Source organism: Hemicordylus capensis, chromosome 6 (genome assembly GCF_027244095.1).
Source record: "Hemicordylus capensis ecotype Gifberg chromosome 6, rHemCap1.1.pri, whole genome shotgun sequence".
In the NCBI taxonomy this organism is placed as follows: domain Eukaryota; kingdom Metazoa; phylum Chordata; class Lepidosauria; order Squamata; family Cordylidae; genus Hemicordylus; species Hemicordylus capensis.
In genome coordinates, this window is record NC_069662.1 from 160091118 (window position 1) to 160099078 (window position 7961).

Here is a 7961-nt window from a genome sequence, read left to right on the forward strand (position 1 = left end):
ATTCCATCAGATCCTGTAGCCTTCTGACTTGGTAATGACTGGAGTGCTGATCTAACTTCATCTTCCCGTACTAGAGATTCTTGCAAGTAGGGAATATCTTCTATAATATCGTGGATGTTGACATCCTGGCTGTACAGATTTTCAGTAAACTCCTTCCACCTCTGTTTGATCTTCTCTGAATCATTTACTATCTATCCTTTGGCATCCCTTTTTTTTCACTTTAAATTTTTATTGGTTTTTACAATAGCTTTAACATTTCAAATTACCTTCTATCCTTTGGCATCCTTTAACATACCAACCTTGCCTTGTTTTTCCATGTCTATTTTCATCCTCAAGGTCTTTACAGATGTCATTGTAGTACTGTTCCTTGTGTCTTCCAAATGTTTTCTGAAATTCCCTATTAAGTTACTTCCTGAGGTCTTTATCTTTCTTGACTTTGGCTTCTCTCCTCTTCTGGCGTTTAGCTGAGGTTAAACAAACCTATGGTTCACTTAACCTTGGTTGGCTGTGAAAATCTGGTGATATCTGGTGAAAATCTGGTTCGTTTATTTGCCTCATTAGGCTTTTGTATGATCAGATCCAAAACCCAATGATCACAACTTTTTAAAGTTTAAAAGGTTTATTCAAAGACTTGAGGCATATAGAATGGCAATGAGCGACAAAAGATGCATACAATGAAAATGCATGGCAAAGATACATCAAAAGATACATCAAAACATAAGCATAAGCAAAGGAAAACATCAAAATATAAGCATATAAGTAGCTTGAGGTATTTTCAGGTCCCTCTAAAAGGGATTTTAAAAAACTTAAAATAAGAAACTTAGTAAATAATTAGTAGGGATATGCACGAAATACTTTAGGCACATCTGAGGGGGTTGGGAGGAGTTCCCTTAAGAGGAGGTAGGCAGGTCCTACCTGCCTCTCATGTGAACCTCCGTGCCCCATCGCGATGTTGTACTCTGTAAAGGTCTATCATGAGAGCAGCCACCTGTGCTGCTGTTTCTTTTAAGGCGCCCGCCATGTGAGGGATGCTGTACTCCTTTACAGAGTACAGCGCCGCGATGGGGCAGCGGGGGGGGGGGTAAAGGAGGGAAAGGTAGGACCTGCCTGTCTCCTCTTAAGGAGACCCCTTGCCCTGCACCAAAACATTTCAGCTGCAAGGAGCCAAGTCATCTCAGCGCCTCTTCAAAGAGGCGCCGAAATGATTAAGGCAGATCCCTAATAATTAGCTATTTAGTGGATATATAAGTTTATAGGATTGTAATCAGTTCCATAGATAAAGTTCGTATACTTAGAAGAAGATAGAATACTTGAGACTTTTGTTATGAAGGAGAGAAAAGAGGAGAAAGAAAAACAGATCTTGAAAGATAAAACATCTTGGTTAGAGGGAGAGATAATCTGCTCTGTGAAGAGAGAGAGAGAATATATCATATTTTCCTAGCTTCCTTTTATACCTAAAAGCCACACTCCTCCCCCACACTAGTTTTTCAGACTCTTGATTGGTTCCCACCTGTTGCATCCAGGATTCTCATTGGCTCCCTGGGTTTCTATCTTCCCACAAATATTGAAATTTAATATTCTGCTTTGATCATGGTGACCCAGACCACACAAAACATCCAGTCCTCCAAATTGATAGGGCTTGTTTACTCCCCCCCACCCCCCCCACCCCAATTAACTGCTACCAACAGACCTGGTAGTTCTTTTTCTTCCCTTGATAAGGTGCTAAGAACCATATATCAACATATCTTCAAAGATTCTCTAGTGAGTTGGCGTCAAGCCAATTGTCTCTTGCTTGCTTAGAGACCACTCTTTAGGTGTTTAGCCTGAGTTTGACTGTCTACCAGAGTCTTTATAATACACAGTAAGAAGTTGGATGCTCCATTTATTTTTCTTCGTTTGGTCCAGATTCCAGTACATTGTTCCTTTTTCAGTATGAGCTTCGATAGTCCAGCATAGTTTAAAAACAGGCCAGAGTAACAGTCTGGGAACCGGGTTAAATGGCTTCCCCCAAGTCTGCTGCTATTTCCGGCAGCAAGCTGGGGGTAAGAAGCAGCCTCGCCGAGTGTGGTGACTGCTCTAACAAGAGCAGTAGCCATGCTTGTAGCGCAGTGCAACCTGGGTTGAAGGCTGGGGCCCAGGTTAACTGGGGGTTAACGGATTGTGTGCTGGTGTGGCTCCGCACCATGGCAACTCATGAGGAGACCCCTGACCGGGAGGCTAAAAAGCAGCCTCCCGGCTCGGGGGTCTCTCCAGCATGCCCTGTGTGCTTGCACAAGGCATGCTGGAACTTCCGGGGGCCGTGCGGCCCCCAAACTCCCAAGCCCCCACCGGCTCCGCAATGGAGATGGCAGTTGTGTAGGCGGCCGATCCAGCCGCCCAGGCAAGGCTTGCTGATTGTCTGGGGGAGAGCGGGCTTAGCCTCTTAGCTTTGCATGTTTTGCATCCCATCCAGATTGTACCAGTGACTGCCACTGAAGATGTGTAAACTGTGTTGCTTGTTAACCTTGTTTGCTGAAAGATAATCCTTCTTTATTGTCAGTATCATGTTATTAGTTGGGTGTCAGAACACAGATTTCCCAGGCAATCCTGGTCAAACCATAGTGGATAAACCACATTTAAACAGGATAGAAAACCAGGATCTGATCCAGGTTATCTCTTCTGATCAAATGTGGTTTAACTACAGCAGTTAACTGTTGACTTGCCAAGGTAATGACTTCTATGCATTCACATGCATGAACCCAGACTATCCTGGACCTCATCATTGCACACTTTCCATAGGACATCCAGCAAATGTTTCTTGGAATCTACAGCAGATTTCATAAAGTGACCCCAAGGGTTGAGATTGTCCACCTCTCACCAACTCAACCATTTGTCATGGACTGTTCTGTTGCCAATTGGTGCATAAGCATTGGGGGTGTGCATAAACCAGTCTGCAGTGAACCGGGCAGGTTCGACGGTTCAATCATGAACCAAATTAGCCTCCAAGAGAAGCAGTTCGGTCCATCAAACCAGACCTAGCCCGGTCCATTCAACGGTCTGAGTGACTATGCTTGTAAAGCTTGTAAAGGGGGATCCGGTGAGGTTGCAGACTTGATTTGATTTGCAGAAAGGACTTTGATTTGCAGAATCAAAGGGGAATCCTACCTTTAAAAGGGTTCTAAGAGGAGCTGGACGGGGCAGCAAGAGGGCACCTTTAAAAGTAGGTGCTTACCAATCTGGCGGCGGCTCCTGGAAACCCCAGCACTCCCCCCTGCAGCCTGCCAGCGGCGTGCTTCTGGCCTCCACAGATTTATGGAAGCCATTTGCATGCTCACACAAATTTGTGTGGTCACTCAAATGGCCTCCATGCATGCACGGAGATTGCACAAATGGCCTCTGTGCATCCATGGAGGCTGGAACTGCACTGCTGCCATGTGGACAGGCTGCTGGGGGGGAGTGCTAGGGTTTCCAGGAGCTGCTGCCACCGGACAAGTAAGCACCTACTTTTAAAGGTGCCTTCTTGCCCGCCCACCCACCCCAGCTGCCCTTAGAAGCCTTTTAAAGGCAGGATTCCCCCTTGCCTGTAAAGGGGACCCCTCACTGGATTCCCCTTTACAAGCATTAGCCCCTCAGAATGTCAATCGAGGTTGAACCATTTTGACTGAATGGACTGGAATAGCTGGTGGGTTTGACTGAACTGGTTTAGGCCAAATTAGAACTGAACCACAAAAATCAGTCTGTGCATCCCGTAGTATGCATGCATGCATGTGTTCAGAAGGTGGCACAGACCACCTTCCAGATGCTGATTGAGAAGCCCAGTGGGGGATGTGAGAGAGATTGGGATCATGCTGGTGTGTATTTATTAATTATCATATTTATATACTGCCTGATATGTATATCTCTAAGCAGTGTACACAATTTAGCACCCAACAAATATAAAATAGAGTAAAAACAATTTCACAGGAGATATGAGAAATATAGAGTGGCAAGCTGGTGAGTATGCATGTATGCGCAGAAGGTGGCAGAGATCACCTTCCAGATGCTGCTTGAAAGGCCCAGCAGAATATGTGAGAGATTGAGGAGGAAGCTGGTCAGTATGCGTGCATGATTTCAGAAGAAGGCAGAAATTGTCTTCCAGATGCTTACATAGGAACATAGGGAACCTTGGAGAAGCCACTGCCAGTCTGTATAGACAATACTAAGCTAGATGGACCAATGGTCTGACTCAGTATATGGCAGCTTCCTATGTTCCTATGTGAAGGCAGAAATTGTCTTCCAAACGCTTCTTGAGAGTGCCACCAGAGGACATGAGAGGGCAAGGGGAAGCAGGTGAGTATACGTGCATATGTTCAGAAGGAGGCAAAGATCACCTTCCTGATGCAGCTTGAAAGGCTAACTGGAGGATGTGAGGCACTGAGGAGCAAGCTGGTGCATATGTGTGCATGTGTTGTGAAGCAGGCAGAGATCATCTTTCCGAAGCTGCTTGAAAGGCTCCTCAGAAAAATGAGAAAGATCAAGGGGCAAGCTGGTGAGTATACATGCACATGTTCAGAAGGCAGCAGAGATCACCTTCCAGACACTGCGTGAAAGGTCCACTGGATGCATGCACACCTTCAGGAGAAGGGAGAAATTGCCTTCCAGATGCTGCTTGAGAGGCCAATGGAGGAAGTGGGAGGGATTGTGGAGCAAATGGTGAGAATGCATGCACACACTCAGAAGGAGACAGCGATCGCTAGAGTGCTGCTAGAGATGCGAATTGGTTGAAGTTTGTGAGTTTAAGCTGGTGGATGTTGGCAGGTGGATATGAGTGGATGCTATTGTCCAAGAAGCCTGTGGATGTGCCTGGATAATGCTGTTGGATGGCAGCAGATAAGCTGACCCACTTTGAAAGATGTCCTTATTTGTCCTATAGGTGTGTCTGTAGCTGGTGCCTTTTTCTTGAGATGATGACCTCAGAAAATGATCCAGAGAAATGCAAGATTTAAGCCAGAGTGAGGGCTTTGCCTTTACCACTCTTCCTTCCTAGGTGCCTCTCAGCGCAGCCTTTTGCTCTTCTACATGAGAAGAGCTGTGAGTTACCATGCATACCTGTGAGTTACCATGCATGTCTTTGTCTTCAAGGGATATCTGCATCTGGTGAGGTTCTCTCAGGGCAGCCTTGGAAACTGCACAGCTTAAAACGGTGAGGATAGCTGTCTGGCTCCCTAAGAACATGTGTGTCATGGGAACATTTTGACTTTGGGTGTGCCATCCATGGTCCAGTGGGATTGAGATAGGACTGTTTCTCAGCACTTTGAGAAGCCCATCCTGAAGTTCTGGTTGAACGTTTCGCTCCCAAACAGACAGAGGCAAGCGTGCAGACCACAGCTGACATCACATGGAAGAAGACTAGACTGCAAAAATGGAAGCAGAGGTCTACCCCGTGGCAGAGGGAAGCAGGTCACACAGTGGATTGGGAAAGAAGGCTTGTTCTGCTCTGAAAACAGGAAGACTTCCATACATTTATGTCCCCCCACCTTTCTCTCATGATTGAATCAAAGATGTCTTACTTCAGTGAATCTAGCCATTCTCCCATCTAGGTTATTTATCTGGGATATTTTTATTATTATTATTTCTTGTTTACACAGTCAGACAGGTGTTATTGACTGGTTTGTTTTATCCAGACATCGAGTCCTTCCCAAGGACCTGGGATGGCTCAATTTTATCATCAATACTGTTGGTTATTATAGATATCGTCACAAAATTGCTGGTGAAGCCATTCCCTGACGTTTTACGGGACACTTCTGTGGTGCTGGGTGTTAGAATTCAGACCCTGAGGAAGGAATCCAAGCTCAAGAGCTATATGGTTTGTCTTGATCTCCCTGAGTCGTGGCTCTACTAACAATGATTTATTGTTGTGTTTGATGCAAAGTCATTTTATGTAAAATGCTTTATGTAATGTTTTTAAAATTAAGCAATAGACACATCTTTTGCTTAGACACATCATACACATGTGAGTGCTAAGCAAGGATGAATAGGGAGATGAGATGAAATGGTGCAAAATCACTTTTATGCAAATAGGCTTAGAACCCTGGAGAGCTGTCAATCATAAGAGTCAGTAAGAGAGACAGTAATAGTTCAGATAGAAGTTCTGTTAGTTGGGGGACTGGCTAGGGACAGTCTCAAGGTGGAGATGTTCTGAGACTCAAAGTACAAGACAGTCTGAAATAAAGGACTGGGCTGTAAGGAAATAGGACAGTCTGAAATAAAGAGCAGGGAAATGCTTGACTAACAAACAGAAGGTTACCGGTTTGAATCCCCGCTGGTACTATATTGGGCAACAGTGATATAGGAAGATGCTGAAAGGCATCATCTCATACTGCGCAGGAGGAGACAATGGTATGTGACCAATTATTGAGGGGGTCACCCTTAATTAGGAGTACTACTTCGGACAGGCTAATACAAGTCCCAAAAATAAAACAGATCCCGGACACCAGCTGGATTTAGTTCATCAGTTTATTGTTACACCCTAAATATTAGCTAAACTATAGTTCATTCACTCACACTTGCATACTTACCAGCCCCACTTAAAGGTGATCAGTCTTTAATGGGGAGTTGGGAGAAGCTGGAGGCCCTATGATCTTCTGTGCTTCTCAGAGAAAACCTCTGTTGATGCCTGACTTTAAAAGGGTTGCCTGCCTTTGAAGCTGTTTGCTGTTACATGTTTACATCCATCTGATCCCAGGATCGACCATAGTTGTGTTTTTTTGAGCAACTCCTTTCCGCTGTCTTCGGCATATTTTTATCCAGTTTTCCCTGGTCCTTTGGGGCATTTCCTTCCCAACATTGACCATGTTTTGGGGGCTGGTATATCCTTTGCCTACTCATGCATTCTTTCAGACACACACACACAGAGTTCCTTTTATCATTTGTTTATCATTTGTTAATCAGAAGTAAATAATTCTATTACGTTTACAGACAATCCTTGAAGTGGGAGCAATTCCCCTTATCAACATTAATACTTCATTTGGTTATACATGTAGGCTATAGAACTATGATATAAACAATCACTTTTAATCAAATAATTATACTAGCTCTGTTATATGTCAGGTAAACCCCTCCTGTATTCTACCAAAAGAAAACCACAGGGCTCTGTGGGTGCCAGGAGTCAAAATTGACTTGATGGCACACTTTACCTTTAAAATACAGTAAGGGAAGGAACTGGGTTCAAATGTCCAAAGCTTTATGTATGTTATATTAAATAACTAAGTTCAGTGGGAAAATAAAACAACTTTGTAATCAAGCAAGATTTCAACCCTACTGAACAATAATTAAAACAATCAAACCTCAGACATCAATTTAAATAAATACACTTGTTTTGTTTTGAAGAACATCTGACTGAGTGATTTCTGTCAAACCCTCCTCACATCTGCAAAGCCATGTTATCAGATTGCAGAAACTATAAGAGTTACAGAAGCTTCATAATATCATTGGTGGTAGTGGAGATAAAAGTATTTATGTAAGCCAAAGTAACATCCAAAGTGAAAACAATTTAAAACAAACTTTAAAACACCCCAGTCTCAGCTCCAAAACCACACTGTGGTGGATTTTCACAGTGGATCCAAATATTGAAGGGGAGGCAGATCCAAAAAAGAATAAATTCTGAGGTAAAAGTTGTGAGGAAAAAGATCCTTAACAACTGAGATCCTTGACAACTGCATTGTTATCTACAGAGGCATCCACAGTGTCAGAGGCATTGCTAACATGTTATTTTGCCTAGGCTTTCCTCGTGAAATTCTCTCAGATCGAGGAAGCAATTTTTTATTTGATGTCATGCAAATTTTATGGAAATGTTGTGGCATCCTGCATTTTTTGAATTTCTAGACCACCCCAAACTTGCATCTCTGACCTTAAAATTTAAAGCTACAGTCCAGTTAAAAAGCTTGGGTGAAATAATAGGTCTTTAGAGACTTTTAAAAAGTTGTCAGAGATGGGGAGGCTCT